We start from the raw sequence: 26,258 nt of genomic DNA, 5'->3' as shown, positions 1-26,258 counted from the left end.
GGTACAGAGAATTGGGAATGTGTGTTGAAATTCCTGTCTTATAAGAGTTTATTAGTTATATATTCCTGCATGTGTGTAATAAAGAAAGAGAGCCACTGGTATCAGAGATGCTATGTCCGATGTGAATGTTTATACTACTTTGAATGCTGATGTTGTTTTAAGAATCAAAAGTTGTTTTGTGTCTTCCCTATTACAATTTCTCCATGGGAACAATAAATTAACAGCTTGTCAGCTTGTGTCTGGACTCACTTCTCTGTGAACCCACTGAACCTAACTGATGGTAAATCTCATGTTAGTGTGAGCAGTTCCTTTAGTCCTTCAGTGTTCCTACTGCCTGTGGGAAGAAGCTGTTCCTCAGCCTGGTGGTGCTGGCTCTGATACTCCTGTATCTCTTTCCCAGCAGGAGCAGCTGACAGCTGTATGCAGGGTGGAAGGGGTCCACAATAATTTGGCGCACCTTCTTCAGATAATGATGTCGGAAGATCACGACTTTGGGGAGAGACTCCAGTGATCCTCTCTGCCACACTTATAGTCCTGTGGATTGACCTCCGATCCATTTCTCTTCAGCAACCATACTGTGATGCAACCAGCCAGGGTGCTCTTGATAGAGCGCCTAAAGAAGGTTAACATAATGGTGGACAGTAGCCTTGCCCATTTCAGTCTTGTCATGAAGTGCAGTCGCTGTTGTGCATTCCTGACAGGTGAGCAGATGTTGAATGTACATGAGTTAAATGAACTCTAAGGGACTTGGTGCTCTCCACTCTCTCTTCTACAGAGTTGTTGATGTGCAGTGGAGGGTTCTGGTCCTCCTGAAATCCATGATCATCTCCTTCTTGTCCACATTGAGACTCAGGCTGTTACACTCACACCATTTCATGTGATTTTCCACCTCTTCTCTGTAGTACAATTTATCATAGTTGCTGAATGTACACATGACAGAAAGAAGAAACTTAATCCAAGTCATTCAAGAGGAAACAAAGGATTGTATTGCTTGCCCCATTTTCCACTCAGTTTAGTAAGTGGATGGTTTGCTTCCTGCAGACCACATTAAGTTAAAGTTAGAACCCGATTCAAAGCAACAGCAGGTAGTGATTGCCGCTCAGAACAGAATGCAAACTACTTTACCCTCTTTGGACTGAATCTCCCACTGTATGGAAAAGGCAGCCAACATACTCAAAGACTTATCACACACCAGACAATATCTTCTCCTTCCTCCCATCGGAGAGAAGGCTCGAATGTGAAACCATGCACCAACGGGCTGAAAGGCAGCTTTTTCCCTGCAACCATCAGGCTCCCCAAAGCCCTGTTGCATTGTTCTTACTTGGTACTAATTGTTTTCCTTTTACTCTAATCCAGTTTTTCTTTCCACTCACATACCACTTTAAGTAATCTCTATGCCGTAAGTGCTCTGTGATTAGTAAGGGATTGCTTAAGGTGGTATATGAAGGGAAGGTTGAAAAATCACTGCTCTAGACCCAATTGTTACTGAAATATTTTGCTTGAGAAAAATTGTCATTGGCCCATTTCCTTTGGAGTTATGAAACGGTACACATAATGAGTCAATTAGGTACGATTAAAATAGTGATTTTCAAACTTTTTCTTTCCACCCAGATACCACCTCAAGCAATCTCTTACTTATCACAGAGCACGTATGGCACAGGGAATACTTAAAGTGGTATGTGAGTGGAAAGAAAAAGGTTGAGAATCTCTGCTGTAATCCTATACTTTAAACTGTGTTCTTTACATGGCTGTCTGAATATTTGAAATAATCTCTTAGACCATTTGCAGAAGAACCCTTTTCATTATACCAGGTGTTTTGTGACAAATAAATTTTTAATAAAGTTGACTTCCATTTTCCAGGAAAATACCAACAATGCTGCAAATTTCTTGATATTGAAACCATAATAACTGTTTTCTATCATCATGTCCATGAATGGAGAGGTGACAAATTCACTTGATTTCCCACAATTTCCAAAATGCACATTGGAGTTTGTCTCCTTGTGGAGTCCAGTGGCAAATTACAAAGTTGGAGCAATTCCTCAACACTTCCACTGGGGAATATGCCTTTCTCCTTAAGATTCAGGATCTAGCACTACAGCATTTATTCCCATTTCTAAATCTCCCAGAGAGGGTAGTGGTGAGCTGCCTTCTTGTATTGCTGCAGCCCTTTTGTGGCTGGGTATTCCCTCAGTGCTGTTGGACAGAGAGTTCCAAGTGATGATAAAGAACTAGCAACATACAGTAAAATCCCTGCGGTCCAGAATTGAAGCAACTGGCAAAAAAAAATCAAGGAAAATAAATAAATAAAATTAAGATAAATACGAATACATTAAAAAAAGTTTAAAATGGTAGAAGTTCTCTGAAGTAACACATAAACTTTTGGTGAAGATGGGAGCAAATATTGGTGCCTTGGTTGTGCTTTGCTCGTAGGAGCTGTTGGAATAAAGTGTTTGAATAAAATAGCATCGCCCAGGATGGGAAGCTGGTTGATGCCACTGGGGTGACTCTCTTAAAGTGTCTCCTTATCCCCACTTAGCAAGAGCATTTATCTTTATTAGTATATTAAGTATATTCATAAGGCTTTATCTATAAATTGGAGGGGGGGGGGTTAATTATCTATGTTATTGCTCCACTTTCAGATGGCTCTGTGGAGGGGAAGGAAACTGCAGATGCAGTGATGGTTAAATTTTTTTAAAGAATGTGACTGAAAATAAGTAAAAGTAAAATGCTTTAAAGTTGTATATTCATGCAAGTGAAGTTTGTTCAGTGTATATGGGAGGGGAGATGGGTAGGGGATAAAATAGACTATATAATATACAATATTGCTGGAAAAATGTATTATTTATTTGGCTTTATATGAGCCTTTGAGAGTCAAAAATAAAATATTCAAAAAAAAAGTACTGTGCAAATACTGTCCAGCTTAGTATTTTTGTCTTTTAAACTGTTTATGCTTAATGCAGGTGTATTAGTTAGGAATTGTAAGAGCGAGTCTCAAGCAGCCAGAAAACTCGCATATCTGGCATCTACCATTCTCCATAGGTGATAATATATCAGGGTTTTTATTGTATTTTTTTTTTTTTAATTTTTTTATTTTTCACACCATAAATCACATTAGCCATGATATACACTATTTCTTTTTCACACATATACAGTGACTTTTTCTCCCCCCCCCTTTCCTCCCAAACCACCCCCCCACCCCCCCCTCTCATCCATTTTAGGTATACAATCTAGGTTGCATTAAGCCAGTCAGACAATGTTGTCATTCAACAAAATTACACCAGAAATTCTACTGAGTCCATTCTTTTCTTTCCTTCTCCTTCCATCAACTTAGGTAATGTTTGTCCCCGGTAGGTTTTCGCTATTGTATTTAATGTAAGGCTCCTATACTTGTTTGAATATTTCAATATTATTTCTTAACCAATATGTTATTTTTTCTAATGGAATACATTTATTCATTTAAATTTGGTAGTTTCTTCCTTTTAATTTGGTTATGTATAGGGTTTTTATTGTATTTTGAAGTCAACTTATTCCAGGACCTGCAGGGGATCCTATTGATAGCAATGTTCTATGTGCCAGTTACCATTGTTCTTTTTGGGAGTTGTCATGAGTTCACAAGCAGTAGCCAGAGGAGAAGTCAAGAGTAGCCTGAGTGAGTAATTCATATTCACCTTGCTGTCATTGTGGAAAGTTGTGTTATTGGAAGCTGTTCCTTATTTTAACTGTTTATCACTACTTATAACTTGATGTAGAACTCCAGAATTTTGATCTGATCCACTGATTGAATGATGTTTTGCCTAGCATGTAAATAGTTCAATATAGCAACTTTGCAAGGTTAGTACTACATTATTTTGAGGTAATCCTAGTGCTGATCTCTGCCAGCCTTTTTGCCCTCCTCATGGAACCAGGACTGATCCCCTTACTTGACCACAGCAGTGAAGTGAGGAAATATGCTGAGCTACGAGTCTAAGTTTTACAGTCCTTCAACCCACCTTGTTCAACCAAGCTAGTCCTAGTTACCTGCATTTAGTCCATATCTCTCTGAACGGATCCATGTACCTCTCTAAATGCTTGAAATGCTACAATTGTATACAGCTCTCCCATTTCCTCTGGCAGCTTGTTCCACAGACCCACCACCCTCTCTGTGAAAAATGTGCCCCTTAAAATCTTTTTCTCCCCCCTCACGAAGTTACAGATTGTTGGTAGTGTATATTTCTGCAATTTATGATCCACAGCCAGGGCGTAAATGTCAGATTTGTTCTGAGACCACCCCATTTGGCATATTTGTACTATTGGATGACACACTGGAGGGTGTCCATGGTGTGAACCAGGACTTTGTCTCCATAAGGAAAATGCAGTGGTCATCTTTACAATGCCATCATAGATAGACTCATAAATCACAAGTAGATTTTTGAGGATAACATTTCAACATTGTGAGCAACATGATTTACAGTGCTCTCCATAATGTTTGGGACAAAGACACTTATTTATTTTCCCCTGTGCCCCACAGTTTTAAATTTATAATGAAACAATGCACATGCCATTAAAGTGCAAATTCCAGATTCATTCAAAATTATTGGTATACATTTTGGTTTAACCACATAGAAATTGCAGCACTTTTTATACATAATCTCCTAATTTCAGGGCACCATAATGTTTGAGACATTTGGCTTCTCATGTGTTTGAGTACTCAAGTATGTTTAATTGCTTCATTGGTGCTGGTTTAAGAGACCTAGGCCGCTTCTAAATTTTTGATCACCTTTGTTTGGAATCTGTAGTTGCCATTTTTCAGCATGAGGTTGTATCAATGGAAGTCAAAGAAACTATTGAGGCTGAAAAACAAAAATAAAACAGTAAGAGACACACCCAAACTTTAAGATTACCAAAATCAACAGTTTGAAACATCATTAAGAAGAAAGAGCATACTGATGAGCTCAGTAATCGCCGAGGGACTGGTAGGTCAAGGAAGATCTCCATTGCTGATGACAGAAGAATTCTTATCATAATGAAGAAAAATTCCCAAACATATGTCTGGCAGATCAGAAACACTCTTCAGGAGGCAGATGTGGACGTGTCAATGACCACTATGACCGATTATGTTTTAAAGGAGATAAATTGTGACAGGTTTTTTTAGTTACAGATACAAACACTTCAAAACAAATCTCATTTAAAAATGCCAGATGGTCCAGGCTCCAGGTGCCTTTGCAAAAACTTTGAAGAGTGTGCCTATAAGGACTTCACAAATAGGTGTTAATTGGACATGCTGTGGAGTAATGGATTATTGTTTTGGAAAGCAACAGATAAACGACTCAGAAGACTAGGTCCTGTGCCACAGTCTGAGTGAAGTTCGCTGTTCTAAGAGGGTCATGTGGTTTTTCCTCAGTGAGAGAGAATTCAGTGTTATAGTTCAGCAGAAGGAATCTGACAAGCTTGTGGAAAACACCATTTTGAAGACTGGTTGTGAGCTTGGTGAAATCCTTTGTGGTCCATACCAGAGGAGAGGATTGGCTGCATAATATTTCACGTGAAATAAAGGAGAGGTTATCATCTGGAAAATCCTGATAGGGCAAGTTTCTTTGCCAAGACACTGCAGTGGCTGTTCAGAAGGAATCAGTTGTGGGTGTCCAACGAGCAACAAATCTCTCTGAAAACTGACAAAAACCTTCCTGAGCAGTAACTAATTATCTTTAAAGCACCAAAGCCTGGTGAAATTTATAAATGTTAAATTCTGTGCACAGTATAAGAATTGCCTGATACCAGTGAACTTGGAGGAGTGAGAAGTGAGATTGGACCGTGAATCAAATAACTTTTCTGAACTTATACACACGTTACATACACGTATGTTTAGAATTAGAAGGGGGTTAAGTTAGGCTAAGTTAATAAGTTAAAAGTTTGATCCTGTTTTTGTGTTTAAAGATGATTAAAAGCAACTTTTGTTTAAAAACAATTTGTCTTGGTGAATTTCTATTGCTGCTGGGTTTTGGGGTCCTCTGGGCCCATAATACCACTGTCTGCAGAAGACTTCATGCACAGAAATACAGAGGTGACACTCTTCTAGTAAAGAGATTTTTTTTTAAATTTATTAAAAAAAAAAGAAAGACCTGCCTTTGAATAACTCATTTCTCACCACAGGAATCTGCCAAAATATTTTTTTTAGCCAAATGAGTATCTTTCAATCATTGCCATTGTTGTAATGCAGCAGATAATTTGTGCACAGCAGGAATATTTAACATAAAACAGAACAGCAGAGGAACAGGCTCTTTGATCCACAATGTCTGAACCAAGCATAATGTCCAAATTTACTTGAAACTCTCCCTCCACCCCCTTTATATTCATTTGTTTATTTGGAAGCCTTTTAAATACTACTATATATCTGCTTGTATCAGTACCCCTGGCAGCCTGTTTCAGGCACCCTACCATACTGTGTAAAATATTTACCCTTCCCTTCTCCCTTAAACTTTTCCTCCTTGCCTTAAAATGTCTTCCCCTGTATGATGCTTTTCCCCTGAGGTAAAGATTCTGCCTGTCCACCCTATAATGCCTCTCATGGCATTATCATGTCTCTCCTCAGCCTCAGAGAAAACCAGCCAAGTTTGTCCAATTTAACCCTACAACTCACACCCTCTAAACCAGGCCACATCCTGATTGATCTTTTGTGGACCCTTTCTAAGGACTACATCCTTCTGGAAATGGGGTCAGAATTGCACACAGTATTTCAAGTGCAGCCAATACAAAGTTTTAGATAGCTGCAAAATGACTTTATTTTTGTACTCAGCGCCCTGCCAAATGAAACTAAGCATGCCATGCAACTCCTTTACAACCTTATCTACTTGTGTACCTATTTTCAGCAAGCTGTGGACCAGGACCATCTTTCTGCACATCAATGCTTTCAAGAGCCCTGCCATTAACTGTATACATTCAATCTCCCAAGTGCAACACTGCTTCTGAAAGCAGCACAATGGTAATAACAAAATAATCTTTTAGTAAATAAATAAAATGTTGGAAGCACTGAAGATTAGGCAGCATCTTTGATTTGGAATATTAACCCAGACAGATGCTACCTGACCAACTGAATGTTCCCAGTAATTCCTGTTTTTATTTCAGATTTCTTGAATCCAGTTTTTCTGATTTTCAACTTTTAATTACATTGGTTGAAATTTAAATATTGTCCAGTGCTGTGGACAACTCCTGATATTTGAAACAGCAGCTAGAGGATCCTTAATGTCCATCTAACAAGTAAGGGTCTCAACCTGAAATGTCATTGATGGATAATTCCTGACTCAGTCTCTCCTGCTGCTTGATACAGAGTCTTGTTTAACATCTCATTTGAAAGAAGGCACCTCAGACACCACTGTACTCTAAATGGGGTCCTGATGCAAGTCTATGGCTCCCTCTTTTGATGTGATGCCATGGGTGTAGTCTCCTCTAGTTAGTAAGGATTGTGTTGACACTGTGAAAAACCAAGATAGCAACCACCTCTCTTTGGCACAAGCCACCTCTCCTCTCCTTGGAGGAGACCCATAGATTTGAACATCCCATATTCCATAGGGCTCATATTTCATGGTCAGTTAGTTACAGCTGGATGAACTGAGCAATGAGGATATTTGACGTTCCCAAATATCTCTCGAGCATTTGGGTGATTGGAAGCAGAAACACCTCGGTCTCTATCAAAGCTTGCGATTTACCAGATCTCTGTTTGCATGAAGTTGTGTTGTATTTTACTGCTACCTGGGTGTGCCTCTAAAGAGTAAGATGATATATTCCTTATGTACTTTGAAAAATGCAAATAATCAACTCACATGTGGGGAAATATATGCCAAGTAACAGCTGGCTAAAATATTCATTTTTATCTATTTTTGACTTTGGGATTAGGTAAGCAAAGAAAAAAAAGCTCTGTCTTTTGCAGCACTAACCCTGGGAAAGGGAATGACCCAACTCTGATCCATAAAAATGGAGAGCTCACAAAGCTAACTCCTGTTCAAAAATGCAAGGCCAAAGATATTTTCATTATTTGGTCTTGAACAAAAAAAATAGAAACAATAAGAGGACATCCTTTTTATGATGTTTAAATAGTCTGTGGTTTTCATTAGGGAAAGAACTGTAGATGTTGAAATCGAGAGCAAACAATGAGAACCTGGAGGCTGTGTCCATGGAAAGAAATACCAGTAGTCAACATTTTGGTTCTGTATCCTTTATCAAAACTAATGAGGAAACTTAAAATGAGACAAGGAAGGCTCTCTCTGGTTCATTTGTTTACATATTTCCTTTATATGCTCCCATTTTTACTTTTCTCTCAAACCTTTCCTCTCCCAACAGTACCTGTGGTTTCCACCCCTAGCTGCCTCTCCACTTTGGTGCAATATCATGTCAACTCTTGTTTCCTCCCAGTCCCTCCCCTCTCCCCTCCCAGTCCCTCCCCTCTCCCCTCCCAGTCCCTCCCCTCTCCCCTCCCAGTCCCTCCCCTCTCCCCTCCCAGTCCCTCCCCTCTCCCCTCCCAGTCCCTCCCCTCTCCCCTCCCAGTCCCTCCCCTCTCCCCTCCCAGTCCCTCCCCTCTCCCCTCCCAGTCCCTCCCCTCTCCCCTCCCAGTCCCTCCCCTCTCCCCTCCCAGTCCCTCCCCTCTCCCCTCCCAGTCCCTCCCCTCTCCCCTCCCAGTCCCTCCCCTCTCCCCTCCCAGTCCCTCCCCTCTCCCCTCCCAGTCCCTCCCCTCTCCCCTCCCAGTCCCTCCCCTCGCCCCTCCCAGTCCCTCCCCTCGCCCCTCCCAGTCCCTCCCCTCGCCCCTCCCAGTCCCTCCCCTCGCCCCTCCCAGTCCCTCCCCTCGCCCCTCCCAGTCCCTCCCCTCGCCCCTCCCAGTCCCTCCCCTCGCCCCTCCCAGTCCCTCCCCTCGCCCCTCCCAGTCCCTCCCCTCTCCCCTCCCCCCTCCCCTCCCAGTCCCTCCCCCCTCCCCACCCAGTCCCTCCCCCCTCCCCTCCCAGTCCCTCCCCCCTCCCCTCCCAGTCCCTCCCCCCTCCCCTCCCAGTCCCTCCCCCCTCCCCTCCCAGTCCCTCCCCCCTCCCCTCCCAGTCCCTCCCCCCTCCCCTCCCAGTCCCTCCCCCCTCCCCTCCCAGTCCCTCCCCCCTCCCCTCCCAGTCCCTCCCCCCTCCCCTCCCAGTCCCTCCCCCTCCCCTCCCAGTCCCTCCCCCTCCCCTCCCAGTCCCTCCCCTCTCCCCTCCCAGTCCCTCCCCTCTCCCCTCCCAGTCCCTCCCCTCTCCCCTCCCAGTCCCTCCCCTCTCCCCTCCCAGTCCCTCCCCTCTCCCCTCCCAGTCCCTCCCCTCTCCCCTCCCAGTCCCTCCCCTCTCCCCTCCCAGTCCCTCCCCTCTCCCCTCCCAGTCCCTCCCCTCTCCCCTCCCAGTCCCTCCCCTCTCCCCTCCCAGTCCCTCCCCTCTCCCCTCCCAGTCCCTCCCCTCTCCCCTCCCAGTCCCTCCCCTCTCCCCTCCCAGTCCCTCCCCTCTCCCCTCCCAGTCCCTCCCCTCTCCCCTCCCAGTCCCTCCCCTCTCCCCTCCCAGTCCCTCCCCTCTCCCCTCCCAGTCCCTCCCCTCTCCCCTCCCAGTCCCTCCCCTCTCCCCTCCCAGTCCCTCCCCTCTCCCCTCCCAGTCCCTCCCCTCTCCCCTCCCCTCCCAGTCCCCTTTATAAAGGGTCCTGACCTGAAACATTGACTGTCCATTTCTCTGACCTGCTGAGTCCCTCCAGCTTATTATTGTTCACTGTTGGTTTTTACTGCCCAGATGACATAAAAGCCTTTAAAGGCTACTGAAGCAGTTTCTCAATGTGAGCATCTTCAGGAGAGAAGGGAAAATAAAAGACCTCCATTTGTAGCCCAACTTTCATATGATTGAGTGTAAGTCACTGTTGAAATACATGAACAGGAATAGTAAAGTTGTGCGTAACAAGTTCCAACAAACAGCAATCTAATAATGATTCAATCACAGGGATAAATAACAACCAGTACATGGAAGGGAACTTATCTGCTCTTCAGAATAGCGCCATGGAATATTTTCATGCCCATTAAAATGTCACCTCCATTATTACAGATGGCATCCCTAATAGTACCAGCACTCAATGGAATATCAACACCTACAGCCACCAGGTGCAGAGTGGTAGCTGCTGTCCACTAAGCCACAATTGGCACTAGTAGTAATGAAAAACATTACAACCAATTGAGCATCGAGGTGCCTTATGTTAAGACAGAAGCCTGAACTACCAATCTGGATTGTTGACTTCAGAGCCCAGCATAACAATTTAAATTCTGTCACTAATCAGGACTTGAAAAAGGAGCAGCTTGTCTTAATAGCAATTACTATGAAAGTAGCAGAATGTCATGAAAAATCATTTTGGTTCATTAATGCCCTTCAGGTGGAAATGTACCATGCTTATTGTCTCAGCTGTAGCTGATGAGATCCTGAACAATGTGATTGAGAGTTAAACAGCCTAAAAAGCCACCCATTTTAGAGCATTCAAGTATGGTCTTTGCTTTACCAGCAATGCCAATACAGTATTCCAAAAAGTGAATGCATTTAAAAAGACATTATGCTCAAAAATCTGTAGCTGTATGGAATAAGTGAGTACATTTGCAAGAAATGTTCAAAACCACAAATGCACACTCTTGTTGAGGGTGGCATTGGTTGGAATTTGTATGGCCAGAAGTAATATGTCACTCTTCAGATCATGCCTGAATGTTGAACAGGTCCTTCGGCTTGCAGGGATGCACTGCTTCATTTGCTAAATGGAATCAAACAGGTGCAGTCATCAGTGAACACTTGCACATCAGACCTTATCACAGAAATAAGGCTGTTGATAAAACGGTTAAACCAATGAACTGCCCTGAGGAATACCTCCTGCTGTCTTAGAAAAATTGCTAACATATTAAAAGGACCCATAGCACACTTTGATCACCTCACTGATGGAGAATAGATTAATTGAGCAGTAATTAGCTGGATGGATTTATGCTTTTGTGATCAAGACATAATCTGATAATTTTCCATGTTACTGAGTAGAGTTAGTTTTCATTCCTGCAGCAAACTGCAGCCCAAAGAGTCAGAAGGCGGCATGGTTAATGCAACACTGTTACAACGCCAATGACCTTGGTCCGAATCTGCATTGTCTGTAAGTAGTTTGTTCATTCTCCCTGTGTCTGCGAGCGGGTGCTCCAGTTTCCTCCCACCCACCAGAAACTTACAGGGTTGTTATGTTAATTGGTCCATGGATGTATTTGGGCAGCCTGTTTCTGTGCTGTATCTTCAAATTAAAATTCAAAATTAAACTGATAAACTCTATCCAGATATATCCAGCTGACATCTCCCATGAGGATTCCAACCTTTGAATGTGGTCAGAATGGTGATAAAACAAATCAAAGTATTAATCTCTCTCTCTCTGCCAAAAAACGGCATCATTTTGGTAGAACCTAATGGGGTGAGGTGTCAGGAATGGGGTAAGTATCTCACCACTGAAGGACATTGTAGTTTTTATGTTATTGAAACTATTTCATACCCTTCTCAAGGGAAAAGAAACAGACCAGCAGATAAACTGTTCTGGAAATTCTCTCATTACTAAAGGACAAACATCTTATTATTCAGGAATCTTAAAGAGGAAGAGACTGACATGGAGTAGATAGAAAATGCCCAAGGTACAAAGGTCAGTTCCATTGGCAACCATGTGAGGAGTCAGAAAATAGCAAAGGAGAAGGGTTAAATCCTGCAGTTACTCTTCGTGTCATCAGTGTCTGACGTTGTTTATACATTGCTGGAATTCAGCCAACAGAAATTCAAAATTTTCTGTCAGCTTCAACCCAGACATTTGGAAAACACAACATCATCTGAACATTTGAGACTACAAGTCTGCCACTAAGAAGATTGGCACCATTAAAAACAGAGCAACTCTTAATTGACACCCAATCCACACCCTCAACCAGCATTGCAATGCTTTAGTGTGCACTCTTTGCAAAAAGCAACTTGTGAAGCCTACATACTTTACCAATGAACACATCCATTCTGCCATCCATGTCTACAGACTTCTCTGTGAGGCAATGCATCAACATTGTAAAGTATCTCATCTCCATGGTCACGATCTCTTCTCACTGCTACCTTCAAGCAAAAGGTTGAGAAGCCCAAAGTCTAGCCCCTCTATGTTCAAAAACAATTTTTTTCCCCCACTGCCATTAGGCTCTTGATCCTCCTTGTACTACCGCAATCAGAAACAACTCCAGACCCATAGAAGGATGTGCTTGGACTATTGAAATTTTTTTTTTGGTGCTAACTATAATTTATTTATCTATCCTTTGATATATATAATGATGCATTGTGGCAAGTTAATTTCTGTTATTGCTGTTGGTACATATTATGTACCTGTCTGGCTGCAGCAAGTAAGAATTTCAGAGCATCTGAACAATTGACTCTTATTTCATACCTTATAGAGGAGAAGGGAATCAAGTGCATGCACATCTGCAGATCTCCTTCCCATTACACACCATTCAACGTGGAAAAATATTGCTGTTCCTTCATCATTGGGTGGCTCTAAACCCTGGAACTCTCCACTCAGCAACACCATGCAGGCACTGGACCTTCACCACACGGGCCGCAGTACTTCAAAGAGATGGGTCAAAAACATATTCTCAAGGGCAATTAGGGATCGATTATATATAATATCTGTGCTACCAATGTCCACAAGTGAAACAAAATTTTGTTAATAATATAATTTTCTGTATTTGGAGCAAGTTCAGGCTTAAACATAATCTCTGTCAATTCCTCAATGGACCGTCTACCTGTTGACACACTGAAACCTCAGGATAGCCGTCTCTTCTCCACCGGCTGAGTACCGATCCTAACTCTTTTCATTTCAGGGCCTCTTATTGTAATCCTATTGTCTGGCCTTTGATATTCCATTTTTCCCTCCGTCAATCTCCGTATCGCTGCCAAATATTCACCCCAAAATACCCAACACATATGTTGCAACAGTAGAAGAAAACAGCAGCTTTCTAAATGCTTCCCTCACCACCAGCTCCCAACAGTCCTTCCAAGTGAAGCAACACTGGTGAATTTGCAGGGGTCATCTACTGCATCTGGTGCTCATGTTGTGGTCTCCTCGACAATGGAGAGATTGGACGCAGACTGGGAGATCGCCTTGTCATCACCTCGGTTCAGTCCGCCACAATAGCATGGATCTCCCTGTGGCCACCCATTTCAATTACTGCGACCACCTGAAAATTGGAGGAACAACACTTCATCTTCTGGGCACTCTCCAACCGGATGGCATTAACATTGACTTCTCTGGTTTCTGTAAACCCTCTCTCCCTCCTATTTCCCCCGTCACCTTTCCCCCAACATGCTCTCTCTCTTTCTCTCTTCTCCTTTCACAGAGCCAAATCAATTCCCACCTCTCCTCTAATCATACCTAATTAACATCTTTTGTTGGTCTGGAATCCTCCCCTAGCCAATCTTCAGTCTTTATTCTGATGCCTTCCTTTTCTTATATCTTGAAGAAGGTCTCAGGCCCGAAACATCAGTAATACATCTTTACCTCCTATGGGCACTGCAAGACCAGCTGGGTTCCTCCAGCATTTCTGTGTTTTTTACTATAATCACAGCTTTTGTGTTTCACATCTTTTTAATGCTGACTGGGTCAGCATTGCATTGCATGGTCAGAGATGCTGCCTTTTGATTGAAATGTTAACTACAATGTCCTTCAGTGGGTCAACTTAATTAAGCAGACACAAGATGCCACAGCACTAATTTGAAGATCATCCCTTGCATTCAAGACCAAGATTAATCCTCATTAAGCATTCTTTCTTTGGCTTGGCTTCGCGGACGAAGATTTATGGAGGGGGTAAAAAGTCCACGTCAGCTGCAGGCTCGTTTGTGGCTGACCAGTCCGATGCGGGACAGGCAGACACGATTGCAGCGGTTGCAAGGGAAAATTGGTTGGTTGGGGTTGGGTGTTGGGTTTTTCCTCCTTTGCCTTTTGTCAGTGAGGTGGGCTCTGCGGTCTTCTTCAAAGGAGGCTGCTGCCCGCCAAACTGTGAGGCGCCAAGATGCACGGTTTGAGGCGTTATCAGCCCACTGGCGGTGGTCAATGTGGCAGGCACCAAGAGATTTCTTTAGGCAGTCCTTGTACCTTTTCTTTGGTGCACCTCTGTCACGGTGGCCAGTGGAGAGCTCGCCATATAATACGATCTTGGGAAGGCGATGGTCCTCCATTCTGGAGACGTGACCCATCCAGCGCAGCTGGATCTTCAGCAGCGTGGACTCGATGCTGTCGACCTCTGCCATCTCGAGTACCTCGACGTTAGGGGTGTGAGCGCTCCAATGGATGTTGAGGATGGAGCGGAGACAACGCTGGTGGAAGCGTTCTAGGAGCCGTAGGTGGTGCCGGTAGAGGACCCATGATTCGGAGCCGAACAGGAGTGTGGGTATGACAACGGCTCTGTATACGCTTATCTTTGTGAGGTTTTTCAGTTGGTTGTTTTTCCAGACTCTTTTGTGTAGTCTTCCAAAGGCGCTATTTGCCTTGGCGAGTCTGTTGTCTATCTCATTGTCGATCCTTGCATCTGATGAAATGGTGCAGCCGAGATAGGTAAACTGGTTGACCGTTTTGAGTTTTGTGTGCCCGATGGAGATGTGGGGGGGCTGGTAGTCATGGTGGGGAGCTGGCTGATGGAGGACCTCAGTTTTCTTCAGGCTGACTTCCAGGCCAAACATTTTGGCAGTTTCCGCAAAGCAGGACGTCAAGCGCTGAAGAGCTGGCTCTGAATGGGCAACTAAAGCGGCATCATCTGCAAAGAGTAGTTCACGGACAAGTTTCTCTTGTGTCTTGGTGTGAGCTTGCAGGCGCCTCAGATTGAAGAGACTGCCATCCGTGCGGTACCGGATGTAAACATTAAGCATTACAGCTTTGCTAAAACACATCAGCTGGTTTTTGCCTCATGGTGGTTGTGGAGCTCATTGTGGGCAAAATGGCTGACATTTACTACATTGTAACAAAGAATGCGCTTCAACAGTAATTCAAGGGCTGCAGATCACATTGGGATGAGTAAAATATTGTATAAATTTATGAGCCTTGAAATTGCTCCACTACCTTTAAATGACATTACTCCAGTTTGTGAGTCACTCTTAAATATTTCATAGAAGATTGAGATATTCAAATGCAAGGGTCCACAGAACAGTAAAGTTGTATTTTTCTTTGTAACACCATGCCACATCAGTTTCAATATAGTTCATTCTATTGATCACAAATAAAACAGGTCCTGATATTTAGTGTGATCTCTGTAGCCAATTCTTATCCAACATCTGACCTGACGTTTTTTTTTCATAGATGCTGCCTGAACCGCTGAGCGTTTCCTGCATTTTCTGTTTTAATAACACTCATATTTTCTTTAAGACACTATAATTTGTCAGGTATGTTCAAGAAGGATTCCTGACAGTATGTGGTCCAACAGACAAGAGGAGAGGCCATACTGGATCTAATACTGGGTAATGAACCTGGTCAGGTGGCAAACCTCTCAGAGGGGAGCATTTTGGTGAGAGTGACCACAACTCCCTGAGCTTTAACATAGCTATGTTAAACATAGCTAAGAATAAAAGCAGACAAAATAGAAATGTGTTTAATTGGGGAAAGACTAATTATGATGGGATGAGGCAGGAACTAGTGTGAGTAAATTAAAAACAGATGTTCAAGAGTGAAAGCACAGAACTGATGTAGAGAAAGTTGCTCTGGTTTCAGGATTGGTTGGCCCCACTGGGACAGGGAAAAGATGGTAGGAAAAGGAAACAGTGGTTGATAAAACAGGTGTGGCAGCCAGTCAAGAGGAAGAAGGAACCATATATTAAATATAAGAAATAGGAAGGGCTCATGAGAAGTATATGATAGCCATAAAGGAGCTTAAGAAAGGACAGTAGAGCTCGAAGCAGACATAAGAAGGCCTTTGCAAGTAGGATTAAGGAAAACTCCGAGGTGTTCTATGTGTATGTGAACAACAGAAGGATGATGAGAATAAAGGTGGGGCTACTAAAGGACAAAGCAGGCAACGTGCACCTGGAGGTGGAGGAGAATGAAGTCCTAAATCAATACTTTGCTTCAGTATTCACAAGAGAAAAGGACCTTAATCAGGGTGAGATTGGAATAGAACAGGCTTATGTGTTGAACAATGTTGAGATTATGGAAGAAGTGTTGGATCTTTAAAAACATTAAGATTAATGTCCCCAGGGCATTATACCTCAGGTTTCTGTGAGAAGTGAAGGAAGAGATAGCTGGGGCAATGGCTATGATCTTTGAGTTATCTTTGGCCACAGAGTAGATGCGAGAGGATTGGAGAATGGCAAATGTGGTCCCCTTGATTAAAATAAGGTAGTAGGGAGAAACCTGGAAATTATAGACTGGTGAGTCTTGCATCAGTGGTGTGCAAAGTATTGGGGAGGATTCTTAAGGATAGGATCTATGAGCATTTGGAGAGGTACAGTCAGCATCGCTTTGTGAAGGGAGGATCATGCCTCATGATCCTAATTGAGTTTTTTTTGAGGAGGTAACAAAATAAATTGATGAGGGTAGGGTGGTAGATGTGGTCTACATGGATTTTAGTAAGGCATTTGACAATATCCCCCATGAGAGACTCGTTCAGAAAGTCATGAGGCATGGGATCAGTGGAACCTTGGCTGTGTGGATAAAATATTGGCTTGCATATAGAAAGCAGAGAGTAGTCATGGATGGAAAGTATTTTGCCTGGAGGTCAGTAATTAGTGGAGTTCTGCAGGGATCTATTCTGGACACCTGTTCTTTGCAATTTTTATACATGACCTAGATGAAGAGGAGGAAGGATGGGTCAGTAGGTTTGCAGATGATACAAGGATTGGAGGAGTTATGGATGGTGCTGAAGATTGTCTATGTTACAAAAGGATATATACAGGATGCAGAGTTGGGTGGAAAAGTGGCAGATGGAGTTCAATCCGGACAAGTATGAGGTGATGCATTTTGGAAGGTCAAACCTGAAGGCTGAGTACAGGGTTAATGGTCGGTTACATCAGAGTATGGATGAACAGAAGGACCTTGGGGTCGAAATTCATATATCTCTAAAGGTCACCACGCAGGTTGATAAGAAAGCCTGTGGGAAGCTGGACTTCATAATAAGAGGATTGATTTCAATAGTCAAGAGATCATGTTGCAACTCTACAAATCTCTGGTGAGACCACACTTAGAATATTGTGTTTAGATCTGGTCATGTCACTATAGGAAGAATGTGGAAGCTATGGAAAGAGTGTAGAGGAGATTTACCAGGGTATTGCCTGGATTGGAAAATGATTCTTATGAGACAAGGTTAGGACTTTTCTCTTTTGAGAATAGAAGGAGGAGAGGAGTCTTAATAGAGTTCTGCCAGATTCTGAGAGGCATACACAGGATGGACAGCCAGCACCTTTTTCCCAGGGCAGGAATAGCAAACACCAGAGGATATCTATACAAGGTGAAGGGAAGGAAGTTCAGGGGAGACATCAAGGGTGAATTTTTTAAACACAACGAGTTGTGGGTGACTGAAATGCCTTGCCTGGGATGGTGGTGGAACAAGAGGGGCATTTAGGAGACCCTTTGACAGGCACATGGATGAAAGAAAAATAAAGGGTTACAAGGCAGGAAGGGTTTAGTACTTTTTTTTGGGAAGGAATATATGGTTTTAAACCTACAACTGTGTGGCTCGGTATGACAATAACACAATCTACAAATTTGCCTACGATAACACGGTAGTAGGTTGTATAAAGGAAGGGTATGAATCAGCATACAGAATGGAGATTGAAAACTTGGCTGAATGGTGCAACAACCTTGCACTCAATGTCAACAAACCTAAGGAAGAAAGCATATTAGCGCCTCTACTTCCTCAGGAGTTTGTGGAGGTTTGGTATGACACCAGAACCCTGGGAAATTCTACAAAGGTGTGGTGGAAAGTGTGGTGTCTGGCTGCATCATGGACAGATATGGGAACACCAATACCCCTGAGCATAAAGCCCTCCAAAAGGAAGTGAACACAGCCCAGGATATCACATGCAAAACTCTCCCCACTATTGAGTACATCAACAGGGAACACTGCCATTTGAGAGCAGCAGCAATCATCAAAGACCCTCACCACCCAGCACACGCTCCATTCTCATTGCTGCCACAAGGAAAGAGGTATAGGGGCCACAAGATTGCATCACCAGGTTCAGGAACAGCTGCTACCCCTCCAACATTAGGCTCCTCAACAACAAACTCAATCAGAGACTCATTTAAGGACTCTTACTTGTGCACATTATTGATTTTTTTTGTTCTCTCTCTATTGCACAGCCCATTTATTTACAATTTATAGTTTGCTTGCTTACATGTTTTACACTGTGCAATTTATTTTTTTGCACTACCAATTAGTGGTAATTCTGCTATGCCTGCAGGAAAAAGGAATTGTATGTGATGTCATGTATGTACTCTGAAAATAAACCTGAAATCTGAAGTGGCTCAGCTTAACATCGAGGGCCAAAATGCCTGTGCTGCACTGTTGTGTTCCATGTCCTAATAAGATGCAGATTCAGAATTTATTGTCATAAACGTGTCACAAAATTCAATGTTTTTCTGCAGCGTCACAGTGCGAACATTTATATAAACCACCTTACAAAATAAATAAAAATAGTGCAAGAAAAAGTCAAAGTAAGGCAGTGTCTGTGGTTCATTGATCATTCAGGAATCTGATGGCTGCAAGGAAAAAGCTGTCCTTGTGCCGCTGAGTGCTTGTCTTCAAGCTCGTGTACTTTTTTCCCGATGGTAGCAGAGTGAAGAGGGAATGGCCTGGATGGTGTGGGTCCTTGAGGATAGAGGCTGATTTCTTAAGACACCGCCTCCTCTTGTAGATGTTGTCGATGGAGTGATTACCGTTGTCTATAATAGTTGCAGATTTTGCTAAACCTGTTATCCGTAGACAAATTTCTGTTTTGTATTTTATAAACCGTTATGCCTTATTGCCTGGCCCTGCTGATCTAAAGGGGCATGTCTGCAACGTACTCTGATCAACTAAACTTGATAAGAGAGGACTGCTGTCTTTAAAACACACAGACTGCTATATATTTTTTTTTGCCTTGTATTTTTTATAACTAGCATGTGAAACACTACAGGTGAGCACTGATCAGCAGGTACAGTTCAAACTGTTAAAAACTGATAAATTTTATAAGATGATTTTAAAAGGGAACAGAGACAAATGTATTGGAACACATAAAAAAATGGCAATATACTTTTGGTGTTGGATCAGCAACCCAATGTTGACCATCTTCTTGATTCAGTGAAACTTTGTAGACAGATTTACACTATTTGGAGAAAATAGAAATATTGGAAAATTGGACATCACTAGCATTTATTGCACATCCCCATTCTGGTATGGGCAGCTTGGTGGTCCAGCTCAGAGGGTTAGTAGGATTAGTCACAGTTGGGGAGCTCAAGGACCCGCACAGGGCTGTGGGCTGCTGGAGACTGGTTCAGGGAACCAGGTATCAGAACTGGAATTCGAGGGAGTGCTGTGGGCAAGAAGGGCTCCTGAAGGGTGCTGAAGGGTTCCTGATTTATATAAGCCACCTGTGGGAATGCTGGAGGTAAATCCATGGACATTGAGTGACTCCGAAAGGAATATTTTTTTGCATCTTACTAAGGGGTGCTGGGTGAATCTTTGTTTTACTGTAGGTTTGATGTAATATTACATTTTCCATTTTATTACATGATAATAAAACAATCTTGAAGTTCATATTGACATAAGAATTTTCTTCCCCAGAGAACATGAGGAATGTGTAGTACAGAATCACCAGAAATGAAGTTATAAAAGGCAACAAGAAACTATGGTTTTAAAACTCTCATGGGCTATTGCATAAATTCAGAAGGATTGGTCTTGGACAAAAGACACATATTTTAAGAAAGTTGATGGATGATTTGGAAGATGTCCTCTCACAGAGAGTGGATGTAGAACCTGTGCAAACTTGAAACATCATACTAATTTAATACCTTGAAAACACGGAGTAATGATGAAAATGGTTGTGTGTTGGAATGTAGGATTGGATCAGTTGGGAAATTTGACAAAAGGCAGCAGAATCAATGGGTCAGAGGTTAAACTTTTGATGCAACACATAGTTCTGCACATGGTGCCATAGTTCACTATTTTTATGCATGATTTTGCTCAGATCTGTAAACAAAGGAAAGATATTTATGCATTTGGTGTAGATGACAAGAAATGGAATTTTGAATTTAAACAAGGGGTGCTTTTTTTCAGCTTTATACTCAAAGCTATAATGCACAGGTGTTGTTTTTCTAAGCAACTGCCACAAGATGGTGATATTCTCTATAATGGCAGGCAGCTTCACTAAATCTTAATGATTGGTGATTTATACAAAACCTCCAGAGTTGACTAATTACTCAAATATTCAAAGGGACTGTTATACACTTTCCAGTCAAGATTCAGTTATCCTGATAAACTCGGACTGAGATCCAAATATTGTCTCCTGTAAACAAACTCAGCAAAAAAATCTACTCCCTCAATTCCAAAACATATGAGCTCCTGTACCCTCACTCCAATCTTAGTGACCAATATCTCAATTTCAACATTTTCTGTTAAGTGCTGGTTTGTCCTTTCCATCTTCTCCATCTCTGCAACCTCCTCCAGCTTTACAACCCTCTGAGATTCCTCATGAACACCTATTATTGGCTTCACCATTAGTAGCCATGCTACGAGCATATACAACCCCAAGACCTCAAATACGCTCCCTGCCACTCTATTTCCCTTATTTTAACTCATTCACCTATTCAATTCTCCACATTGCTCACAGAGATCATGCAACTTCTGCAAGAGAACAAATAATAGGGCAGACTCAATGGGCTAAATAGTCTATTTCTGCTCTTGTGTTTTACATCAATCTGAGGTCTATCTGATGATGAAATCCCATGGAAGACCATATACAAATCAACATCACACATCATTGGTCAAACACTTTCCATGCTTCCTTTGTGTGGTTCTGAATAAACCCATTCTGGGTAATGTGTCAGTTGGCTTTAGGACAATAGGTTTTACATTGCTCTTGGTTGTAGTATTTGATTTAAAATTCTTCTTCACCACAGAGCGCTACAGCACCAAAAACAGGTCATTTGGCCCCTCTAGTCTGTGCCGATCCTAGTCCCACTGACCTGCTCCCATCCATGTACCTACCAATTTATTCTTAAAACACAAGATCGAGCCCACATTCACATCAGATGGCAACTCAATCCACACTCCCACCACTCTCTGAATGAAGAACTTCCCCCCCCCCATGTTCTCCTAAAACCTTTCCCCCATTAGATTAAAACTATGACCTCTCTTATTTATCTCCCACAATCTAAGTGGAAAAACCCTATTCGCACCCTCTCCGTCTATACCTCTCATAATCTTGTAAATGTTTATCAAATCTCCCCTCATTCTTCTTCACTCCAAGGAATAAAGTCTGAACCTGTTTAATCTTTCCCTGTAACTCAACTCCTGAAGACCCAGCAACATCCTAGCAAATATTCCCTGTACCCTTTCAATCTTATTGATATCCTTCCTGTAGTTAGGTGCCCAGATCTGTACACAATAATTAGAATTTGGTCTCACCAATGTCTTAAATAACTTCAACATAACATCCCAACCCCTGTACTCAATGATTTAAAAAGGCTAATATACCGAAATCTTTCTTTACAACCCTGTCCACAAGTGACAGCACCTTCAGGGAACAACGTATTTGTATTCCCAAATCTCTCTGCTCTCCCGCACTCCTCAGTGCCCAATCATTTACTGTATATCTCCTGTCTTGGTTTGCCTTTCCAAAATGCATCACCTCATATTTGTCTACATTAAACTCCATCTGCCATTTTTTGCCCCATTCTCCTAACTGGTCCAGATCCCTCTGCAAGCTCTGAAAATCTTCCTCGGTGCCCACAACACCTCCTATCTTTGAAAATTATGTGGATCTGATATTGGAAGGACTCTAGCCTGTTAGGATGTGAGTTGCTGAATAATTTTGGTGAGGTTATAATTTCCATTTGATGTGTAGATATCCTTGTGGTGCACTGTTAGCCAGAATCAGACACACACAAAGGTAAAGACTGTACAACAGGCTTTAATCCACAAAGACTTCCACAGAGCCAGGCTGGCTGCGGCTGCAGCAACTCTGAGTGAGGCCTCGGGAGGCCGGCGCAGGCTTGTATCCCGTTGGGTGATTGATACCCGACTGGGTGGGGCTTGATCCATTCAGGCCGACTGATTGACAGCCGGACAGGTGTTGTCCTGTCCCCTTACGCTCCTGCAGGTACAGAGCTTGTCCCCTGCAGTAGGCCGGCGATGTAGCACCACAGTCCTTCATCGTGATTTTGCAAATTTTGGAATCATTCTTTCTCTGCATTTCCATCCGTCGCTGTCTTATTTCCCAGTGGTGTTGGAATTAATCATGATTAATTTGTCATCTAATCTTCATCAACTGCTCACTTTAAGTCTAGGGGATTTTAACGATTCCATCAATCAGTTCCAGCAACTTCTTAACAACCCCTTTGCCCACCTTTTATTACTTGACCTAATATATTCTTGCGTGGCTTGACATCCATTTTTCTCCTGTCTTAACATATTTTGTTCGGTGAAAGATGCAATAATACAAATGGGTGAGTTAAGATTTCTAATTTTATGTCGTGAGCAATTCGCATAAAGCGCTTTCGATTGGAAATCCATCACAAATTCAATGTCACCAAAGTAAAGAGATTGAGGGAACTGGTACCTCTGGGCCGCTCCTCTTGGACTGAGATCGCTCATAGCAACCATTGCCGGAAAGCAGCAGCGGAGAGTTTGCGACAGTTTATGGCGGTCACCCTGGATACATGGCTGCCGTCGGGTGGATGTGCTTGCAGTCGAACTAGGCCGGGCTGACTGACCGTGCCGCCGTGAGCGGTAGAGACCGACGTAGAGGTAGGGGGAAGTGAGGGTGGGAGGGGTCGGGACAGGGAGTTATGTAGGACTGAGTGAGGGAGAAGGATTGGCCCAGGACGTGGCGAGGGAGGGAGGGAGGTCACGTCGGGACAGGGCGAGGAAGAGGGATTGTCTAGGGCGGGGTGAGGGAGAGGTCAGGACAAGGTGAGGGAGAGGTCAGGACAAGGTGAGGGAGAGGTCAGGACAAGGTGAGGGAGAGGTCAGGACGGTGAGGGAGAGGGGTTGTGACTGGAGGGAGTTTGAGGATCAGGAAGAGTTCACGGAGAGCGTTCAGGGGATTGGCAGGATTAGAGAGAGGGTTCAAAGGAGTGCAGGATTAGGTAGGGAAGGATAGGTTTAGGGAGGGCGTTAGAGCATGTCAGTCTCAAGAGCGAGAAGTTCAGATCGTGGACGGATGGAGAGAGCAAGTTGTGACAAAGTTATAGGATTTGCATTAGATGAGGAATGAGGTGGGGTCTGGAAAGGTGAAGGGTGGAGAAGAATGGAAATTACTGCAGGGAAGAAGAGGTAGGTCAAAGTTGGGCAGGGGTAAATGAGAGAAGGTTGGGTGATAGGTGTTACATCAGTTTAGGGCAGAGAAGGGAATGTAGGCAAAGGAAGTCAATGAGGAGGAAACTTTAATAAAGAGGAGACATTGATATGTCGATCATTAACATGTGGTAGATAGGGTTATTGAGTTAGGGGTTATTCAGGGAGGTGAAAGGGTGAGAAGATCACTAGTGCAGGGGAGATAATGAAGATTAAAATTGTGAAAGGGATAGGGGAACAGATGAGGTAGATAAAAAGAACAGAAGTTGAAGGTTGAGGTAGATTGGAGAATGTAGCAAGGAATATTGAAGACAGCATATTGAGCAGGTGTAAAGATTCAGGAAAAGGAGGAAGGAGGGAAATAAACAGTCAAGGTTACAATGAAAGATGGGAAAACAAATTAATACTTTCACCTTGTCCACACACTGATGGCTTGATGCAGTCATGCTTAAATAATACTGAATGGTCATCATCTTTATTTTGAATTCTGCTGCTCTTTATTGAAAGCTAGCCCATGTGAGAGAGAATGAGAGCATATGTGTGTGTTTTCCTTGACAGTTAACCTCGTCTCCCATTTCAGAAAACACTTTTTACGTTCAAAAATGGATTTGTCAGTGTTGTCAAAGTGTGGTTCCTGATTAACAGTATAAAAATGGAAACCTATAGGAGATTGCAAATACAGTGTGCTTTTGCAATATGGTAGATTGATTCTCTAGTGTGTATTGTGGCTTTTATTGAGAAGTGCTTCTGGTGATTCGGTAAAGCATGTGGTGATCATATCATAATATGCTGGACATATTATTTTGGTGCCTGCAGTTCCTATGAAACTTGGAGAAAGAAAACCACTGATAGCTTGATTAGCGTAACACAACACACAGGACCCAGATTTGAATCTTATCTATTGATTGTAGGAGGGGGGCTGCCTATAAAAGTTGTTCCTTGCATTGCTTTTGCTAAAGTAAAGAGGTACCTGCTTTTAGCATGGTATTTTAAAAATCAATGAATTGCAAGTCAGGAGCCAATTGCAAATGATAAAACCATTCCTGATTCTTCTACTAGTAAACATGGGCTATATTAAGGTTCAAAGAATGTTAAATAATACTTCACAGCAATTTTGATCAATTTTACAGGCTGGCAGCTTACATTCAAGTCAAATTCATTTTCATCAGCCTATCTGGTGAATTTAAAAGCATTTACTTGGTTAAAACCTTGTAGTCCTGCAAAAGATTCTCAATTTCTCCATGGCATTAGCTGTTTACAATAGTATACTGTTTTCTATCAGATGTGAAGGTTTTTCAAATGATCTCCCAAGCATATTGATTAAAATATTTTGTATTTGGTTCTCTATTTTTTTTTCATGAGACTTGCATCCATATCTTATAGAATCAAATATCATAGCAGGTTTTTGGAACCATAATGATTTTTGGTTTTCTTATTAATCAACTATCTCTGCTCTTTCCCTTCAGGCTTGACATCTTTCATTTTTCAAATGCAATATATATTGATATTACTTTAAACATTCTTATTGATTGACTTAGAAATAGATGTTCAGCATAGCATTTCTAAATTTGCAGAGGACATAAAACTTCTAAGTATTGTAAACTGAGGAGGATAATAAGAGGACATGGACTGGTAGAATAAATAGGAAAACTGACCTTATCAACAAATGATTCAAAATTTGGGGAGGGGTGAAGGATATTTTGGGAGAAAGGTAGAAGGAGTTGTGAGGAAAACCTTTTACTTGGAGATTAGTTGTGATCCAGAATTCGGTGTTGGAAATAGAATTAATCATTGCCTTAAAAGGAACTTAGATAGGCATATGAAAGAGAATTTGCAAGGATATTGGGAAAGAGGAGGCAAGTAGGATTTATGACATTTAATGGAATTGGTGCAATGTGGATGGGACAAATAGACATTTCTTATGCTGTGACAATTCAGTGGTCCCCTCTGATTCTATGAATTTGCTTTCAATCCCCTTTCAGACAATTTCAAGTTCATCTAACTTTTTAAAAGAATCTAATCCTCATCTCTTCTGCTTCTTTTACCAGCTACTTCAGCTTATTGTCTTAAATTACTCTCCAACCGGATGGCATTAACATAGACTCCTCTGGTTTCTGCTAGCTTACTCCCTGTTATCCCTCTGTCTCCTTTCTTCCAGCTCTCCACCCCTTTTCCTTCACAATTCACAGAGCTATACCCCTCCCCCAGTTTTCTGGTGTGCCCTCTCTCCCCTATCTTCCAAAGACCTCCTGCTTGTGGACCTGTGCTCCTCCCCCTGCCCCCACTATTTTATTCAGGTGCCTGCCTACATTTTGCTCATGTCTTGATGAAGGGCTCAAGCCCAAAACATTGGTTATGTATCTTTATCTTTGCGATGTAAAGTTTGCTGTGTGACCTACTGAACTTCTGCAGAATTGTGTTTTTATTTAAATTACAGAATGTCTGACATTAAAAATAATTTATCCATTTATACCCTATTTTGCTTTGAACTTACTTAAATTTTTCATAACATTTTGTGCTCAACAAGAGTAATTATCAGTTAGTCCAAACTCTCTCTTCAGCACCTGGGAGCAGGTACATAATCACTGACTTCTACTGTGCAGTTATCTTCCAAGAGAAAACAGTTCAAAACTGAAAAAGCATTAGATTTTATTTTGGGGCAAGCTGTTTTGTTTACTCCAGTGTAAAGATCACAGGAAATTAATGAAGTTAATTTTGTTTGCTTACATTTGGATTG

General features: G+C 42.4%; 1 protein-coding gene and 1 long non-coding RNA gene across 5 annotated transcripts in view; one reads left to right on the top strand and one right to left on the bottom strand.

Annotated features, from left to right (window-relative positions):
* Positions 1-4,540: 4,540 nt before the first annotated feature.
* On the bottom strand, positions 4,541-23,254 carry LOC138744299 (uncharacterized). The gene is made up of 3 exons (XR_011345433.1): positions 22,785-23,254; positions 9,678-9,809; positions 4,541-4,829 (listed from the first exon to the last, which is right to left on the bottom strand). It is a non-coding gene; the product is annotated as an uncharacterized lncRNA (long non-coding RNA).
* LOC138744297 (ectonucleoside triphosphate diphosphohydrolase 4-like) overlaps positions 22,858-26,258 on the top strand; it is an 85,479-nt gene continuing 82,078 nt past the window's right edge. For all 4 annotated transcript variants that reach the window (XM_069900198.1, XM_069900197.1, XM_069900199.1 and 1 more), the window contains exon 1: positions 22,858-22,972. The gene's annotated coding sequence lies outside the window, so the exon portion shown is untranslated. The remainder of the gene's footprint in view (positions 22,973-26,258) is intronic.

This window comes from Narcine bancroftii, chromosome 10 (assembly GCF_036971445.1).
Source record: "Narcine bancroftii isolate sNarBan1 chromosome 10, sNarBan1.hap1, whole genome shotgun sequence".
In the NCBI taxonomy this organism is placed as follows: Eukaryota; Metazoa; Chordata; class Chondrichthyes; order Torpediniformes; family Narcinidae; genus Narcine; species Narcine bancroftii.
The sequence above is the reverse complement of the archived record's forward strand: the minus strand, read 5'-3'. Positions and strand labels throughout refer to the sequence as shown.